We start from the raw sequence: 19,410 nt of genomic DNA, 5'->3' as shown, positions 1-19,410 counted from the left end.
GTGCGCCCACTAATATAAACACATACACACACACACACAAGAGCTGCCCCACCCCTATACATGCATGTGTATATGCGAGTACATACATATTCACTCACAAAGAACACCCATCTCCACCTCCATACATGTTGGCGTACATACCCACAGAGCTGACCATCCCCTCATCCCATCCCTGCACACACTTGCACTGAAGTGTCCACTGCCACCCCATCCCTATACATGTGTGTCCCCCCCTACACACACACACACACACACAGGCACACAGGCACACACGCATGCGCACTGACTACAGGCGGCTGGGGAAGAGCTGCAGCCTCCAGCCCTGCTCCTATTTCAAGAGGAGCATTGCTGGAAAAGGAACAAAAGCAAAGCTGGCTATAAATAGCCACCTCCCTCCCTGCTTTTCCTGCCCTCCGGCCTCAAGGCCTTGCGTCTCCTCTCCTGCCTCGGGCCCAGAGCAGCCAGGGCAGGGCTGTCCCCAGGAATGGGCAGGGGGGCCCTAGAGGCCCTGTGGCCAAGCACTGAGCACTGGGGCCGGCCAGGGGCTCTGGGCCTGGGTAGGCGCAAGGGCCCACAGCCTGCCACCTGCAGCCAGCGCTGTGTGCATGTGCCCAGCTGGGAGGGAGGGAGGCCCACTTGGGCCAGGCGTGGTTGCTGCCTCAGCAGAGCGGCGAAGGCTGGCAGCTGCAGGCGGAGGACGGCGGGTCTGCTGAGCAGCAGCCACAGCTGCCCCTGCCGGGCCCTCCCTTCCCGGCCGGGTTAGACCTTCCCTGTGGTGATTCCTGGTTTGGTTCCTGCACCCAGAGCTGGGGATATTGGGTGCCCTGTCAGGAAGCCGCATGGGGTGGAGGAAAGGGTGGCAGGATCAGAAGTGGGGGAAAGGATGCAAGTCCTACTTTGAGTTCCAGTTCTATCACCTACTGATCCACCGGCCTTGGGACAGGCTTCTGATCACGCCACCCAGCCTCGGTCTCAGCCTCCTCTTCATGGGGTGTTGGGAATGACGCATGAAAAACCGGCATGCCTGGCAGGCCCTTGAGAATTGTGGAAGGCCATGGGATGGGGGAGAGTACAGACTTCTCTCTGTGTCTGAGAAGAATTGGATTAAAATAATATCTTTATTTTGCATTTACCATGTGCTAGGCACTGGGCTATCTTTAGTTTACTTCATCCTCTGTGAGGTAGGTACTATTCATATTCCCATTTTACAGATGGAGAAACTGAGGTTCAGGGGCTCGCTCTAAGTTCACACAGGTCCCTAAAGCACAAAGCCAGGTTGCAAAGCCAAGCTGGAACTGAAACCAAAGCCCTCTTTCTTACGTCTTATACTGTGGGGGACTGGGGGACCCTGGTTCTCAGGTTAGCCCCTCCTCAGGGACCAGTGGAGGGCTGGGCTGGGCTGCCTGGGACTGGAACTCAATGGGCTGCAGGGAGTGAGCCGGCATGGCCCTCTGCTCCTGAGGCCCCCACCAGGGACTTGTGGGATCAGCCCACCTCCCACCCACCCCTCCTGTCCCTAGCTCAGGCAGACCTACTTTCAAGGCTTTAATCCTTTTTGCTTAAAGGATTTTTTTTTTTTTTTTGCTTGGGGAAGACTTGGTCTGATCAGAGGAGAGATGCAGGGAGCTGACAAGCTGCAGAGGATGGGGGGTGGTGAGGAGAAAGAAATACATATTTATTACCCTCAATTATTAAAAAATAGATAGTGCCAGATCTTAGGTCCTGGCAGACACTGCAGTGGCATTTGTGCAAGGACTGTTTTCTTTCCCTTTTCTGTCTCTGTCTCCCTTTTTTTCTTTTTGTTAATTCTGTTGAGATTGTGATGTTTGTAGTGTGGCTAGCTTGTTAGTAAAAAATGCCCTGGCCAGTTCCCAGCGGGCTGGACAGCCGAGAGGCGACCAGGGAGCCTCTGTACCCCAGGTACAGGGAGGAGCCGGACCCCTTCTCAGTGGAGGAGAGGGTGTGGGAGGGAAGGATCTGTGTCCCCATCTGGGGCTGCTCGGGCTGGGCCCCGGCAGGCATGTAGCCCCAGCTGTTTCTCCCCCGCTCCCTGCTGTCTCAGGGCAAACCCACCAATAACCAATAATGTACCCGCGCCCCGCCCCTTCCCATGTTGCTGCTCTTTCCAAGGGAGTGGAGACAGAGAAATCGATTCCAACTTCTTCTGTGAGGGAGGTGACAGCTCTTGCCCCAGGCTTCTGAGGGCTTTGCCCAGGGGCACTTCCAGCTCCCCAGACACACCCTGCTCTCCCCAGGACTGTATCAGCCTGTTGAAAAGTGGGCAGATCACCAGCTTGGTGCAAAGATGCCAAGGCATCCTGCAGGGTCCCAAGGCCCATTGAGGCCTGATTCCCCAGCAGGCGGGTATACACCCCCAGCCTCTTCTTGTGGATCCTGCAACAGGGCAAGGTGGGGCCCTAAACGAAAACAAAGAGAGGGATCTCCAGTGAGGAAAACGACCAAAAGGCAAAGCCACCGAGAAGCAGACTATGGCATTCATTTTGGTACTTGAAGACCTCACAGAGCCTGGCACACAGTAGGCCTTGGTACAGGGCTGTTGGATAGCAGATCAGGATGATGAAGACAGAACAGCAGCAGCATTTCACTGAGGCCTTGCTACCTGCCAGGAAGGTGCTTTACACCCACCTTGTCATGAGTTCTCAGAACCCCAAGAGGCAGATGGCATTGGTCCCACTTCTCAGATGAAGAAACTGAGGCCCAAAGAATTAAAAGCATCTGCCCAAGGTCAGGCAGCTGGTAAGTGGCAGAGCAGGGCCCTGATTCCCGCCCATCTGGCTCCACAGCCTTTGCTCTCAGCTACTCATCTCTATATACAGAGGCAGCAGGCAAACCCGAGCAGACCAGGAATACGTTTGAGGAGAACCAGGCAAGAAGCAGTGTCCATTTCACAGCCCAAGAGACAGAGTTACTGGGCTGGGGCCAGGCTTTCCTTTCTGATCAGGGAGACCCTGTTTTTGGAGGGAAGGAAGAGGCAGCTGAGGAGAAGACAGGGCTGTGGGCCAGTGGTGGGTGGATGATGTCCCAGTTTTCTGGGGAGGCTTTCAACCTCTTCTTACTTTCCCAAACCAGTGAAAACCATTTGGGAATGCTTTCCAACTCCCCCGCCCCCCAGCCCCGCACTGCCTTACGGAACTTCTCCTTGACTGTAGGCAGAGGGGGCAGGGAGTTCAGGACAGAGCCAGTCCTCCCCAAAAAAGGTGACCCATCCCTGTTGGTCCCGAGACTCCTCCCCCTGGCCAGGGCTGGCCTATGTCATTTTGTCCACTCACACAGACTCAGCCCTGGACACAGAGAGGCAAAGCTTCAAAGGGCACTCAGGTCTGGCCCACAGGAACGACAGCACAGGAAGTGACCACTCATGCTACTAATACTGACGCCGCATTGGTTGAACTCCTATTCTGGGTCATGGTAAAGTGCCAAGAACGTCATCAGCATCATCTCATTTAAGCTTCACAACCCTACAAGACAGGTGCTCTTGGTGGCCCCATTTTACAGATGGAGTAAATCAAGTTCATAGAAATAAGGTCATTCCCAGGACTTGAATCTGGGTCTGGCCAGATCCCCACTTGGAGGTGAAGGGCTCGGCCACTGACCCCTGGCATGAGCTCTCCCTACCAGACCCTCTCCTCTTGTGGCAGAAAGCCTCCACTGAGCGAGGACAGCCACTAGCACAGCCACAGAGGCCACCAACGAGGGCTCCACCGGAGTAGAGGTACAGGGAGAGGCTGGCGATGGGGGTCCTGGACAGATAAGGGACATGTTACCAATCTTATCAGCCAGTATGCTTTGGACATCGTATGGAACACACCAACCCGATGCTGTGTGATGCTGGGCAACCTACCACGGCTCTCTGGGCATTGGTTTTCTCAGCTGAGTTATAAGGTCTCTTCTAGCACCAAAGAGCCTGCAAATCTGTCAAATTCACCCAAATCCCCTGGTCCGGATCAGAGGCCAGGCCCATGGTCTTCCTCATGCTCCATCCTCAGGAGTTTTTGGTGCCACAAGCCACTCTGATTCCAAGGAAAGCTAATGCCTCTGTACATCTTCCCCCTCTGGTGTGCTCACAGGCCGCTTCGCTGGAGACCTAGACCATGTCTCTGCCCCCCACCCCCACACACACCCTCTTCCTCCTCAAATAACCAGAAGGCTTTGCACCCTGCTGTCTGCTACTTGGGGTAGTGTCAAGCTCACCTACCTAAGGGGCATCACTGACCTCTCACGCTGGCTTCCTTATGAAGACCTTATGAAGGACTTCCCCTGCCCAGAAGCCCACACAGCACATGGGCCGAGGCATGTGCACAGGTGTGGGCTGTGGCATAAAAAAGAGGGAAACCGTCTCCACACACAACCCAGAGGATGGGCAGTCAGACGAGGGACATTCTGCGGTCATTAAAACAGGTTTCGAATGACCACCCTAGAAAGGCGTTTGAGATCTACTGTTAATGCAACAAGGGCACATTTGCATGAATGTAGGAAAGAAGGTTAGAAGGAAGGATGCACCATATGCCCTGGGAGGGATGAGGGTTCCCACTCTTTGACTTGTGGGATTATAGTGATTTTCTTCTTTTTGCCAACCTGTGGTTTTCCAATGTTTTCTGCCACGTGTATGCATTATTTGCAAAGTTCAAAAATGTTACTCTAGGGAGAGAAGGCTGCTGTATAAATGAGGCAGCAGGTGAAAAAAAGCAAGACCTTACACAAAACTAAGTTCTATGTTTTGTGCTTAGGAGTAAAAGGCAAGGGCTTATGGAACTGATCTCTGATCTTGTACTAGGGTTACAGCCTGGACCACATTAAGAGCCAAGGAGAGGCTTCCCTGGTGGTGCAGTGGTTGAGAGTCCGCCTGCCGATTCAGGGGACACGGGTTCGTGCCCCCGTCCGGGAAGATCCCACATGCCACGGGGCGGCTGGGCCCGTGAGCCATGGCCGCTGAGCCTGCACGTCCGGAGCCTGGGCTCCGCAACGGGAGAGGCCACAACAGTGAGAGGTCCGCGTACCGCAAAAAAAAAAAAAAAAAAAAAAAAGAGTAAGCAGCCCTGGGTGGCCATATTGGCCCTTGTGTGAGGTGAAAAGTCATGGGTGCAGACAGTGGGGTGGGGGCAGGAGTAGCTGTCTTAGGTGGAAGGAGAGGCCATGAGAGAGACCACAGAGAGGTTGCTACTTTCTAGAGCTAGCCCCTCTCCTGGAGGCTTCTGGAGTCCAGGTCATGCATCTCTTTGCAATAACCCGCCATTTCCAATGAGCTACCTCGAATCCCTGCCATCACATTTGTTCACTGAAGGCAGAAATACCAGTCCACCAGGGGCAGTGGGCCAATCACAGGAAGACGATACCACTGCTACCTTGAGGAGCCTCAGGGCCAATTGCCGCCCCATGATTTGGTGGTAAAGTTCCCCCTTCGGTTGGTGCGTTCTCCTGAGTGTGGCCCTGTGAACTGTCCCCGCCTCTCTCCCTGCTCAGAGATGCTGTATCAACTGCAGGCTTGGGCAACATCCTCCCTGCAAGGAGAGGAAGTAGTTCAAAGTAAAAGGCATTTCCACAGATGGGAGAGAAGGCAAAAGAGGCCGAGTTTTCTCACCCCAGGCACCACCTGAGCTCAGCTTTGCCTCATTTAAACATTTCAGATCTCTGAAGCCCAGAATGTCCACGAGAGGTTTTCATTTGCCACGGAATCAATAGTGCAAATTTTGTTCCATGAAAATCTGCCAAGTACAGCCCTAAACTTTTCTGAGTGAGAGTGCTGTTTCTTTCCCCGACATAGCTCCTGCCCTGCTGGACGTCCTCTGTGGCCCAGTTGCCCAGTCTTTCTGTGCCTGTTAGCTTTCTCTGCCTACAGAGGAATGGAACAGGGCTGGGGTGAGGCAGCAACAGCCCTGGGCCCTAGATGAGCTCTGTAGCCCCTCTGCGCCTCAGTGTTCTTATCTGTAACTTGGGACTAATACAACCTGCCTTTTCTGCTCTTAATGAGGCATTGTACAGGGAAAACCGTGAGACACCTTTCTCCATACTCCTCACTTAAAAAAAAAAAATCTGTTTCCTCCTGGTTCCTGATACGAAGTTTCTGTTTTTCTTTTCTTTTTTTTTTAAGCCCTAGGTTATCGTGATTTAATTTTTCTTACAGTTGCAGAGCAATTTAAAAGTTAGGTTTTGGTACCAGGTTCCTTGTGTTCCAATTAACATGTAATCAACATTCAATCAACATTGGCAGTCAGCTCATAAAGACACGACATTAGTTATTGATTCAGTACTCTTTACCCAGTGTCACACTTGTGCTACATTTTATTTTGTGCAGGATGCTGTATTAGTCAGGTCCTGGTAAGAAAAACAGAGCACGGTCAGATTGAGTAATTTGATGAGTACATAATAAAGATGAGAAGAGTGGGTAAGGAAACCCTAAGAGATAATGTCTTTTAAGGCCCCCTCCCCACAGAGCTGAGTGAGGAGAGGGAGCTCTTACTGAGCCTGGAGAAAGAGCTGCTGTGAGGGCTTTGACCCTTTCACATATACCAGACTGACTTCCAACTGTCAGAACCCGCATTCCTTTGCCTGAGGGCCTCGTCTAGCAGGGAAGCTGTCTTTGCTTTCTCCAGGGGAACTGTACACTTAGCCAGTGAGGGATGGGAGTTGTGTATAAATACCCCAGCTCCCTCCCCTTGGAGTGAGAGAACTTTGAGGTGCATGTTCTAGACTGTATCTGAAGTTCCCCCGTGAGATTAAGTTCTGGTTGCCCATGATAACACACCTGTTATTGGCTTCTTCCCTTCTCTGTCTCATTTCCCCACTCGTCTCCTAGTGTTTCCTAGGATCCCTCCCAAATAAAGACGTGCATTTGAATCCTTGTCTCAGGCTATACTTCTGGGAGAACCTTTGGGTGACCTATGGTGGAGGGACACAGAGAGCCCATGGCGACCCACCATTGGTTGAACCCAGCTGGAAGCAAGAGGGCATGGGAGCTCATTGCTGAAGTTCCACAGACCAAGCTCCCAGGACAGAGAGCAGGTTGGAGAAGGGTGGAGAGCAGATCTGAAGGGGCGGCGGGGTAAAGAGTAAGCTGCCTCCTCAAGGAACTTGCCATACAGTGGGGAAGGCAGATAACATAAAGGTAATTGCAATAAAATAGATTGAGTGGGACCTCCCTGGTGGCACAGTGGTTAAGAATCTGCCTGCCAGTGCAGGGGACACGGGTTTGAGCCCTGGTCTGGGAAGATCCCACATGCCGCAAAGCAACTAAGCCCGTGCGCCACAACTACTGAGCCTGCACTCTAGAGCCCATGAGCCACAACTACTGAGCCTGCGTGCCACAACTACTGAAGTCCGCACACCCTGGAGCCTGTGCTCCGCAACGAGAAGCCACCGCAATGAGAAGCCCCTGCAATGAGAAGCCCCTGCACCACAACGAAGAGTAGCCCCCACTCGCCGCAACTAGAGAAAGCCCACGTGCAGCAATGAAGACCCAATGCAGCCAGAAATAAATTTAAAAAAAGAAATAAGAGTACTGTGACCGGAAGTACAGGATATGGTGGGACATCGAGGATGGCTCCCCAATTCAGGGGGTGCAGGAAGGTTTCCCAGAGAAGTGATGTGTAAGCTGAGTCCTGAAGGATGAGCATGAAGGGGAAGAGAGCAGTGAAGAGTGTTCTAGGCAGCAGGAGCTGCTTGTTGCAAATCCTTAGAGACAGACAGAGAGCACAGTTCAGCCGAGGGATTGAAAGAAGTTCATTAGAGCTGGACCTCAGAGTTCAAAGTGGGGAGTGGGGAGAGGAGAGGGTGGGGCTGCAGGTGGGGCAAGAGAGGAGGACTTGACGGCCAGGCTGGGAAGTCTGGACTATCCCCAGAAGGAAAAGGAATCACTGAAGTCTTTTAAACAAGGAGGGACAAGATCCCACCGCATTGTAGAATCTGGCCACCACGTAAAGGCTGGATTGGGCGAAGGCAAGAGTAGAGGCAGGGAGGCTACTGGTGTGACTGGGGAGAGGATGGTGGCCGAGGCTAGGGTGGAGGTAGGGAGAAGAGGTGCACGAAGGATGCTGAGGGAGAACAGGCAGCACATCTCAGATTAATGGGGAGGGGTGGGGTGAGGGGGGACGTTCGTGGGTCCAATTCTCAGGCTGACAGTACCTGCAGGGATCGTACTGCCAAATGCTGAAATGGGAGAAATGGGGAAAGAGCGAGCTTACTCAGAGCTCAGAGTAGAAGTAAGAGCACGGTTTCACACACACTGGGTTTGAGGGTCCTGTGTGGCTGCCAGTGGAGACATCTGGGGGAGGGGTCAGCTGGCTGGATGGCTCCGGACGTCAGAAGCAACATCTCATCTGGAGATGGGATGTTGGGGGGCGGGGGTCAGTTAATGGGCGCTACAGCCGTGGACGAGCTGACAGCCCCAGAGCTGAGCTGACACCCCCAGAGCAATGCCTGGGAGGCACCACATTGAAGGATGGCAGGAGGTAGTGAAGCTGGCTAAGAAGGAGCAGCCACAGAGGCAGGAGAAAGACCAGGGGGGCGGCCATCGGGGAAGCCAAGGGAAACTATGGCCGACGGCGTCAAAGGCCACCACGTCAGGTGAGACAAGGAAAATGTCTGGTAGGGTCAGCGTCAAGCCAGAGAGGTGACAGTGGAGTGACGGCTGATGTGTCCTCCTTGAGGGGTGAGAGGGAGGTGAGGGCAAGCAGACTCCAAGTATGGACAGCTTCTCCCAGCTAAGTGGTCACCAGGGGTCCAAGCCCCGCTGCACGAGACAGAGCTCAAACCCAGGCCCGTGGGCAGTGCGGTGTCCTCTATGTCAGCACGAGACACAGCCGGTGGCCTTCCTGCCGGCACTGCTTGCTGGCAGCGGACCCCAGCCCCCAAACTGGAGGAGCTGCTAGGGTAGCAGTAAGGCCAGAGGAGGAGGTCCCTCAAGCCAGCTCTGACCAGGGCCACCTGCGCTATCTGCTCTGTATTCTGGGCTCTAACACTGGACATGATTTGAAGAAGCTCTTCTACTGCCGAAAAACATTTGTCAAACCGTCAATCCAGTCGTATTACAGATGGGGAAACTGAGGCCCAGTGTCCAGGGTCCTAGTGAGTCAGCCACAGAGACGGAACCAAACCCAGCCCTGGGACTCCAATTTTGGGGTCCTTTCCAGAGCCCCAGGGCCCCCAGGAAGAAAAGGGTCTTAGCCAGGCCAAAGCCAGGGTCGCACAGAGCTGCTGCTACAGGCAGAGCCTGGCGGCCGGTGAAGACAGAGACAGACAGGAAGGTAAACACCGTGAGACGTGCTGCCTGCAGCACAGGCTGAGGAGGTGGCCGGCGTGCTACAGCCCTCGCCCTCCGCCCAGCCTGCCCGGGCTGCCCCACGCTGGCCACTGCGTGACCTACCCGGGCCCGCCTCCTCCGAAGCCCACCGTACCGCCTGCTCCTTCCTCCTCCCAGCCTGCTCAGACAAGCCCATGAATAGAACATTAAAGGTAAAACCTTCTAAAAGAAAAAGCAGCTCCCTGGTAGGAGTCGCCCCATGAAATGTCAAATGCAGGAAGCCTTGCGTGCTTCTCACTAATGGAGGCACCTTAGTCTCCATTCCCCATCATCCAATCGCCCTATAAATAAATCACTGTAAGAAGAATGCCGGTTTTCCCCCTAGGGCCTCATGAATCTCTCTGTAAAAGCCCCCTTCACGACCTGTTGGCTCAGGTGCCCGGAGAGAGACATGGCGAACTCTGCTAGGACAATTTTAGAGGCAGAAGTAACTCTCATGCCACCTCTGTGGGCTGAGAGCTGGTAACTCAGCCCTTCTCCTGACTTGGGGAAGAATTTTTTTGCTCCATTTCCTGCAGATCCACCCCGACCACAGTGCCACTGTCCTCTGGAATCAGCCCAGGACGCTACCAAGAGGCCTCGGCTCCGAGGGCTGCGGTGGTTTGTCCCCTGGCAGACATGTGATGAGTCGTGCCCACCCACCCCTGCGTGGGCGGGTGAGCCATATACCCGTTTGAGCTTTGTTCCCGACACGTGGCATGCAGAGCGCTGGCCTGCCCACTCCCGGGGCCCCCACTGAGTGGCTCACCAGCCACCCGTGGTGCCAACATCATGCAAGAGGCCCCAGGGTGGGAGTGCCGGCCTAAGCGCCCGAGCCCACAGCTGAGCTTTCGGGATGCTCAGCTTTGCCACAGTGGACCTCTGGCGTGCACTCCCGGAGCCTGCTGCGCGCTCACCAGGTGTGTTTCTGCACACACACAGAGTATTGTGCCAACCCTCTTGCTATGTCGGCACGGAGGCCTCCACAGCACCTCTTCTGAATCACATAGCAGGGTCTGTTTGCAGTTTCGGATCCCAAGTTCACTGACTGATTAGACAGTAATCACAGGTTCGGAAGCACCCCGCTGAATCTGTTAGATCTGACACCCCGCCCCACCCACACCGAGAAGGAGAGGCACTCCTCGCTCCAAGGGGGGAATCTGCTCTTCTACACCGCGAGATCGGCTAGACTCTGCCTTTTTTTTTTTCCTTTTCCAAACTGCAGGAAGAACGGGCCTCTCAGGTACGCAACCGCGGCCAGAAGGGGGCAGGAGAAATCCCTTGTGGAGGACAGCTCTGAGTTCTGCAATTACCACCCAGCTGACAGGGTAGGGCTGGACCATGGGAGCGCCCTCAGGAGTGAAGGAACATTCCAAAGGAGGAGGGGTAGGTGCAGGTGGAGGGACCTCCCTCATCCAGCCTAACTGCCACCACCAGAGGCTGTTGCTCCCTAGTCACCGACCAGTTTGGGGTGTGGCTCTGTTAGCCAGTCCACCAGGACAGCCTGGAAGGGGAGCCACGGAGAGCAACCTATGGAGAAGTCCCAGCCCCCAAATAAACCATGGCTCCACCTTTCTTAAGGGCATGAAAGCAGGCAGGTTGGTGCTGGCCCACTGTCTCATCCTTGTCTGCAATGAAGAATCCAGAGCAGGAGACAGTAGGGGAGGGGTGTGTCTCCCCAGACAGAAAGTGTGTGTGTGGAAGTGGACAGGACACATGAGAAAGGGGTTCAGGGTATCAGGAGCCCCAAGTCCCAGCCAGAGATGTTCCTGGATGAACACCAGAAGGGGAGTGCATGGGAACCACCAGGGAACTCTGTAACGAGGCACAAGTGATTCAGCAGTGCCCGGCACCTCGCAAAACAAATGTCATATAAATCAAGGCAGATGGGCATGTGAGGCAGTGGAGCTTAAAGGTTAAGAGAGCATGGAAAAGAGCGTGGTGGCAGAAAAACCTGGGATCGTATCCTGACTCAGTGTACCAGCTGGGTGACCCAGGGCAAGGGAGTTCACTTGTCTGTGCCTCGGTCCCCTTATCTTGATAGCAGGGACAAGCACACACTGATCTTGATGGGTGATTGAGGAGGTTGATGAAGTGAGGCATGAAGTCCACTCAGCTTGGCCCGTCACTACTTATAAGCAGCTATCGTCAGCATGCGGACAGGGATTGGCGCAGTCGGATTCAAGGCAGGCTGGGAAGAACAGTCCATTCCCTGACGCCCACTTCCAGCTCGCATCCATCCCTCCTCCCAGCAGGTTTGGCCAAGTATGCTCTGAGACCCACATGCCCTCCCCTTGCTCTAGTAATGGACACCAAATCAGCCGTGCCTCTTCTCCCCAGTTCAACGACATCCAAAGGTCCCTGCTCCTGGGCCCCCTGGCCTGGGAGTTAATGTCTCGCTAGGTCTTCTCCCAAGGCTTGAGGAAGCCCTCGCCCTGGGGTGCCTGCCTCACTCGTCTCTCGGACTCACTTCTAGCCAGGGTGGCCTGGTCAGCGCACCCCGAGGAAAGGGCTGCTTCCAGTACTCTGCACGGAGGTCCTGCCTTCTGCTGTCCCTGGAGGCTCTGTTCCCGTTTCGTCAGTTATTTTGCTTCCTCGGCCATCTGTTCCCTCCCTGTCATCTCCTCTCTGCTTTAACCTTAACCACCACTTCACTGCAGATGGTACCAAACAGATCCATTCTTGACATCCTTCATGATGCCTGCCCCCTCCTTCTCATCTCCAGAGAGTGAGCTTCTGCTCTGTCCTTTCTCAGGCCCTGACTCCAAAGCTTGGAGTTGAATTCACCTCCCACAAGGTCCCATTCACCCTCCTCGGTCCCAACTCTGCCACAGGTCAGGGGGCAAACACCTACCCTTTTCCCCGTCTTTTCCTTTTCCTAATGAGACTTCCTCTTTTCAAACTTGGCCGAGAACCTCTCCTGGCGTCAAGTCCACTGTTTGCTCTGGTTATCCACCTGGTCTCCTAAAACGGAGCTGTTTAACCCTCCAGGGGGGTCGGGGTTGGTATCCTGAATCTGAGACCAGAAACTCAGGCTCATTCCTGCAGTAAAGGAGCCAGTATGTCCACGCTGGGAGTTTTGAGCGCTGAACAGTTCCTCTATAGAAAATGGACCTGGAAATTGCAGTGAGGAGTTGGCCCTGTGTTGGCATGACAGAGATGGAACCAAAACACATTTTCCACATTGTGTGAGCTCACAAAAGGGGAGCATTGCACTGCTTTCCTTGCTTTTATTCTGGATCCTGGTGAGAAAATGCATGCATGGACTTTATTTAGCAACTCACTCTGCCTCTCCTCTCTATTGAGGTGACCTGGTGCTCCCCTAAAATCCTTCCTACTGGCTTCTCTTTGCTGGCATAAGGACCAGGAGCTTTGAGGAAAGAAGTCCGGAAGCTCCTAAATCAGGAAACTGTCTTGGTGTCATTGGTTTCACTAGGCTGCATTACGTGAACGGGACAGAATTGGGCTGGGAAGACTGAAATCCTGCTTCTGTACCTGGGTTTGGGCTAAAAAGCCTCATATCTCAGCCCTCTAGACAGGGCTCTTGTATTTTCCCTCTACACTTTCTCTAGCAGAGCGGAGAGTGTCTTGGCTGTCCATGGAACACTCTCCACTTCCCTTCTCCACTGGGGCTAAGGAGGGCCATGTCACTAAGAGCTCCAAGAAGAGCCTGCTTACATCTGGCCACATGGAGACTCTCTGGTTCCCTAGGGAACCTCTGGATTCAAATCAACCAAGCATCTGACAACCCCACGGCCCCTCTACCTTCCCTTCTTCCCACAAAGGAGACCCAGTCTAGCCACTAGGCCAGCCCATCAGGCCATGGAAACCAAAAGAACAAAATGCATCTTACTGGGTTGCAGGCCTTAATCTAGCTCTTGCTGAATTATGCAGGGATGGCATTAACTTATATAAATCAGTGTGTTTGACAGATTTTGTGGTTGATGTACAGATAAATTCTAATGAAAGACAGCTACAAGATTTTAAATTATTAATTAGACTGCCACTTAACAAAACCTATTTAGCACTCTATTTCCTTGCTCAACAAGACAAAAACTTTAAGGTTCTGTATGTGCCCAGAGGCTGTTGATTTGCATTGTTTTTATAGCTCTAAAAATGAAAACCATAGATCCTGACCTTAAGCAGGCCGCTTCTTGCAAAGCAAAACCCCCAGCAGGCTGCCCTTCCTTCCTGGATGGTGCTGGGTGGCTCGGGGCCTCGCTTGCCCTGACCACCTCTCATCTCTGACCAGAGATTTGCTTTTTATATCCCTGGTTCTTCTGGGGTAGGCCAGGAGATGGAAAAGCCAGCAGGGCAGCTGCTGAAGCCTAAAGCTACCAGCGCTGTCAGCAGCAAGATCCACTGAGTACGCAGGGCTATTCTGGTTCACAGAGGTAGGGCACCCCCAGTTCCTAAGATGTCCTGCCTGGGGTCAGCACCATGTTAACTGCAGTAGGACAACCAGCAATCAGAGGGACAACCCTTGTGGTCCAATCCCTACTCTCACCTTCTTCCTCCTCTGGGGTTTCTTTGCAGGATGGGTAGGGCTCGTGGTCCCCTCTTCTTCCAGGAACTAGGGAGGGCTACTCTTTCTTCATCTTTCAAACCCTTTTCCAAATCATAATTAACTATGAAACTCCCTCAGAGCCAGGACCCCACACAGGGTTCTGCATCTGATAGGCAGGGAAACTGCAACAACTATATCTCAATCCATGCTATGACGTTTTTGCCGGGAGCCTTTGGGAACAATTTGAGAAGCAGAAACTTCAAGGGCCACCTCTCTTGGCGCTAGCCCCAGTCATATCTTTGTCTCTGGGCACACACCTAGAATCCACACAGAGAATCTGAGTGGCCTGCGTGCGTGTGTGTGTGTGTGTGCCTGTATGCGCAAAAGAGACCAGTCCTGGGGACCAGGATCAGGGGCCAAGGGAGAAAATTGCCCAGGAAAGGACCCAAATAAAAGTCCTTTGCCCACACCATGTCCCACCAGTAGGCTCCAGGCCGCTGGAGCCCAGCCCAGCCCAGCCCAGCAAAGGACTTCTCTGCTCTGCTTCCCTCAGGCCAATCCAGGTGGAAGCCTCTTTGGTTGGTAGAACCTCTCCTGCCAATGAAGCTGTGCAGGAAGGGAAAAATAGCCCAAGTGGCAAACACACGTGACTGCCAAGCCTCCAGTGGCCACCTCTTGGGCAAGGTAAAGAGCCTCCCTCTGGGAAGCGGCCCCCAGAATGCATTGGACTTATCCCAAGCTGGGCCTCTGGCTAGCAAGGATGTGAGAAAAAGGCTCCTGGAGGCTGCTCAAGCCTCCCTGGGCACTTAAACCATATAAATAAAGTGCGTGGGCTGCTTCATGGCTCGTTTTTAACTGTAAACTGCCAAAAGACAAAAGACCAAAAGGGAGATGAGATGTCAGTTCCTCTCTATTATCTCCATCACAGACCTGCAGCCCAGACATGGCGGCCTTTAAAACTGCCTGGGAAGCCTTCCCCACTGGGGCAAGTTTGCACGCTCCTGGCCCAGGCTGCCCAGACCTCGGCCTGCGCTCAGCTGTGTAAAAAAGCATCCTCTCTGTGCAGACACACTCTGGCCAGCACCGCTGGTTGCTGAAAAGGCTTTTAGTCCCTTTCTGCTAGGAAAAGGAACTGGGGTGTATCCGTGAAGTGGTTTCTCCAACCAGCCGCAGAGACTTTTCCCACCCACAGTGAAAGGCAGTCAGCGTTTCCCCCCTGCACTGCACCGACCCACGTGGAGGGCACAAGTTACACACAAGTTTGTGGATATTGACACGGTGGGGCAACCGAGGCTCCTGGGTCGGCCTGAGACAGCCGGGACCACCACACCGCCTTTACTGCTTCCAGCGCAGGCGTGGTTTCTTCACCTACCTGTCAGACCTGCTTATGGGGTCTCTTCCATCACCCCCACATCTGCTCCTCCCTGCCCATCTCCGGGCTTTGCTTCCCCCTCCTCCGCCACCTCCCCGCTGCCCATTTTCTCCTTCCCCATCCTACTGTGAGGTCAGAATCCTGTGCTTACGACACCTCGGTCTGTTGCCATGGAAACAGGGGCGGATTAAGGCTGGAGCGCGGAGCGCAAGGATCAGGCCCCTCCGCTACCTGAGCACCCGCCTCGGCAGGCTCCCGCAGGGCCCGGGCAGCCAGCCGTAGGCGCCGGCGGCTCGTCAGCCGCTCGGCCCGGGCCAGGGACAAGGGGGTCCCGACGGGGCGCCGCAGCCCACCCGGACCTGGGAAGGGAGAGAGGTAGACGCAGAGGCCCGGGCAGCGGTTGGCGGAGCCCGCGGGCTCACGGCGTGGTCACCTGCCCTCCCTGGGCCCTGGGGACAGCTCCCGGCGCGGCAGCCACGTGGGGGCGCGGCGGGACTTCCCCAGCGCCCGCGCCAACTTTGCAGCGCTCAGCTATGAGCTCGACGAGCCCAAGGCTCGTCGTGAGGTGGTCGCGGTCTCTTAAGTTGAGCCTGGCTCCGGCCGCGCTCGCTCCCGGCACGGCCTCCGCCTTCGCATCCCTCCGCTCCAGGCAGAAGGAAAGTTTGAGGAACCGATCAGCAGGGGCTAGCCACCAACCCTCAGCCGCTGGGTGTCCAGAGCCCGCCGCTGAGGACCACCAAAGCGGGGCTACAAGGAAGGTGCCCGCGTCCGGGCCCCACCTGGGAACCAGGACGCGCAGTGAGTGAGCGGTCGGGCCGCGCGGTGACTGACCGCCAGCTGCACCGGAGCGCAGGTTGGACCCGGCCCCGCCAAAGCGGCAGAAGCTGGCGGCGTGTGCCCGCGCAGGGGATGGAGCCTGCAAGTCAAAACTTTATACTGGCAAAGCTAAGGTCCCAAGAGGCCGGCGCCCCTTCCATCAGGGGCAGCTCACTGTGGTCTCGAAATGACCTCGCCGAGCCAGAACCCTAGGCCTGGCCGCTTGATCCAGGGAGCAAATCCCGTGTCTCGGTACTGGCCCCAGTCAGGGGCTGAGCTCCTCCAGCAGCACTTCCTCGCCGGTTGCGTCCCCGCAAAGCCCGCCAGACTGCCCAGAGCTGCTTCCCGGGCCCGGAGCCCCGGCGCCTGGCAGCTCTCGGGCGGCTCCCAGGCTCGCGGTTCTGCCCCGTGCGTATCCAACTCCAACTTGCCCCTGCGGCTCCAACTCACCTTTGCGAAGCATGTTGGCCGCGGGGCCGCCACTCGGAGGTCGGCCTAGGCGCGCTCCCTCCCAGGGTCCGGATTCAAATCCTTGGGCGCTGGCTGCAGCTAATCCGAGCGCGTCGAGGCGGGGGCAAGCCGGGGATCCGCTTGTGCCCGGCGGCCCGGCCCCGCAGGGGCATGGTGAGCCCGAGCCCCGCGCCGAGGGCACCGGCGCCCACCGGCGACCGTGGCGCTGCCCGGCAACCCCGGGGCGAGCTGCTTGCTCCGCGGAGCTGGCGGCCTGCTTCTGCAGCCCAGAGCACTTTGCAGGCGGTTTTGAGGGGGGACGCCGCCCCCCGGCCGCCCCGCCGCGGCCCCCTCCTTTCCGCCCCCTCGGGCCGCAGCCGCCGCCGCGGTTGCTGCAGAAGGGCGCTCGCACGCACCGCCAAGCTCCGGGGAAAGCGCCCGGCGCGCGTTTGCAGGACCGTGCGATCGGCGGAGCGGGGCGCCTCCCTTTCTCCCCCCCGGCTTCCCCCACCTCTCCTCCCTCCTTCCCTCCTCCGCTCGCTAGCTCCCTCCCTCTCTCTCTCCGCTCCCCGCCCCCGCTCACGGAGCGCCTCCCATACAAAATTTATGAAAGTGCTCTCAGCTCGCGGTGCTGAGCGCCGTCCTATTCCCAGGGCAGCGGCGCTCAGCCGTGCGGCGCCGCCTCCCAAGGTGTTTTCGCTGCGCCCGACCCGGGGACGATCCTTGGCCTGCGGCCGTCCAAGTACCTGCCCCAGTCCCCGGGCCAGTCGTCGGGCCACTCGAGAGCCCCTCCCGGGCCCCGTGGGCTTCCCGGGGCTCGCACCCGCCGCCCCACCCCCACCCCCCGCTCGCCCTTCGCGGATGGAGGTCACCGAGAGAGGCAGCTGGAAGCGTGCGCTGTGCCCACCGGCTGGGATGCGAGGACCGCCGCCCAGAGCCCCCGATTACAAGTCTGTACCCCTGCCCATCTCCTCCCTGGCCGGCTCCTCTTCCTCCTTGGAGGCTCGACGGCTCCTCCTTGCCCAGGATAGCTCCGGCAGACCCAGCCGCATCGCATCCCGAGACCCAGGACACTATCCTTTTTGAGGGGTGGTGTGGTGTGCCCCCTGGCTGGTCTACACATCTCAGCAAGCATTGGGGAGGCCCAGTTGCATATTCTAGAGAGGGAAAGACTGATGTGGGGCTCAGGCAAGCTATCTCCGCCTGGGAGGGTGGGGGGCTCTATTCTCCTTCAGTCTACACAGACCCCGCCCGGGGCTTCGTGGAAAATGGAGGAGGCACCGCCTAAAAAGCAGGTCCCACAGGGGACCAGTTGGGCTGAGCTTAGAGAAGGTTCAGGCCAGATGAATCCTGGGTGGAGGCCGGCACCCCCTACTGGCCTGGGATAAGAGGGGTCCTGGAGGGGGAAAAGAGTGGGCTAAGTCACTCTTTAAAGGCACATTTATTGAGGGTCTATCATTGTAGAGTACTACTATTCCCCGGGGATTCAGCCAATGAAAAAGGCAAGGTCCCTGCCCTTGTGGAGTTTACAGTTAATAGGGACCAACTGAGGAAAGTCCAGATGAGATGGTGCGCTTGGAAGAAGAAACAGCCAGGTGGTGTTCTGCAGCTGATATGGGCAGATCAGGGAAAGCCGCTCCGAGCAGGTGACATCTAAGCAGAGATCTAATTGAAGTGAGAGGGTGAGTAGTGTGATTCCTTGGAGAAAAACTTGTCATGATCAGAAGGTCAAAAAGAAGGCCCTTATCATTCATTCACCCATACATGCGTTCAACCACACTGAGGCTCTGGGTTTGTGCTAACCACCTAGGCTTGGACTTCCAGTAGTTTATGGCACAGTGGGGGAGGACCCACAAGCTATCTTAGAATGTGACAGGAAGAGATACAGAGTGTGGGAGGGTGCTCTGCTAGCTCTGTAGGGGGCTGGGGGGGAAGACCATCCAGAAAGGCTTCACAGAAGAGATGCCGGTTGGTCTTGAGGGCTGAATTCATCAGGCTGAGAAGGTGAAAGGCCATTCCAGGCAGGAAAGAATGTGCAAATGCTTGGAGATGAGAGAGTAACCTTGTCCTGAAGACTAAGAAGATTGGTCCGGAACTACCATGGCAGTCCAGTGGTTAAGAAAGAGCTCACTTTCCAATGCAGGCGGTGCGAGTCGATCCCTGGTCGGAGAGCTGGGATCCCACGTGCCTCTTGGCCAGGAAGCCAAAATGTGAAACAGAGGCAATATTTAACAAATTCAATAAAGACTTTAAAAATGGTCCACATCAGGGCTTCCCTGGTGGCACAGTGGTTAAGAATCCTCCTGCCAATGCAGGGGACATGGGTTTGAGCCCTGGTCCAGGAAGACCCCACATGCCGCGGAGCAACTAAGCCTGTGCGCCACAATTACTAAGCCTGCACTCTAGAGCCCCTGAGCCACAACTACTGAAGCCTGCGCGCCTAGAGCCCATGCTCTGCAACAAGAGAAGCCACCGCGATGAGAAGGCTGGGCACCACGAGTGCAGCAACGAAGACCCAACGCAGCCATAAATAAATAAATAAAATCTATACCAAAAAATGTTCCACATCAAAAAAAAATCTTAAAAAAAAAATTGGTCCATCTTGTAGTGGGAAAAGAAGGTGAGGTATTCTCTTAGCCTCCACCAGCTGCAGAGCTGGACTGAGCCACCCCGTCTGAGCTCCGCCAGGCAGACACTAGCTGAACTCGATGATGCTGAGAGCTGCAGAGGCCCTCCACCAGTAAACCAATGTCAGCGAGGTTGAACAACTTGACCAGCATCTCACAGCAGATCAGCGCCCAAGTATGGGCCTGAATCAGGGTGTGCCGATCCTCCTCCCACCTCCTCAAGCCGCCTCCCCATGACCCCCTGCCCCACAATCTCCAGTATCTTAGGCAAAGTTGGCTGGGGCTGGGCGTGAGTGTGAGAAGCAGAGTTATTTCAGTCCTCTGGCTGGGTGCTGTTTTGGAG

This window comes from Delphinapterus leucas, chromosome 19 (genome assembly GCF_059928025.1).
Source record: "Delphinapterus leucas isolate spDelLeu-1000000601 "Yukka" chromosome 19, BTC_Dleu_Yukka2, whole genome shotgun sequence".
Lineage (NCBI taxonomy): Eukaryota > Metazoa > Chordata > Mammalia > Artiodactyla > Monodontidae > Delphinapterus > Delphinapterus leucas.
The sequence above is the reverse complement of the archived record's forward strand: the minus strand, read 5'-3'. Positions refer to the sequence as shown.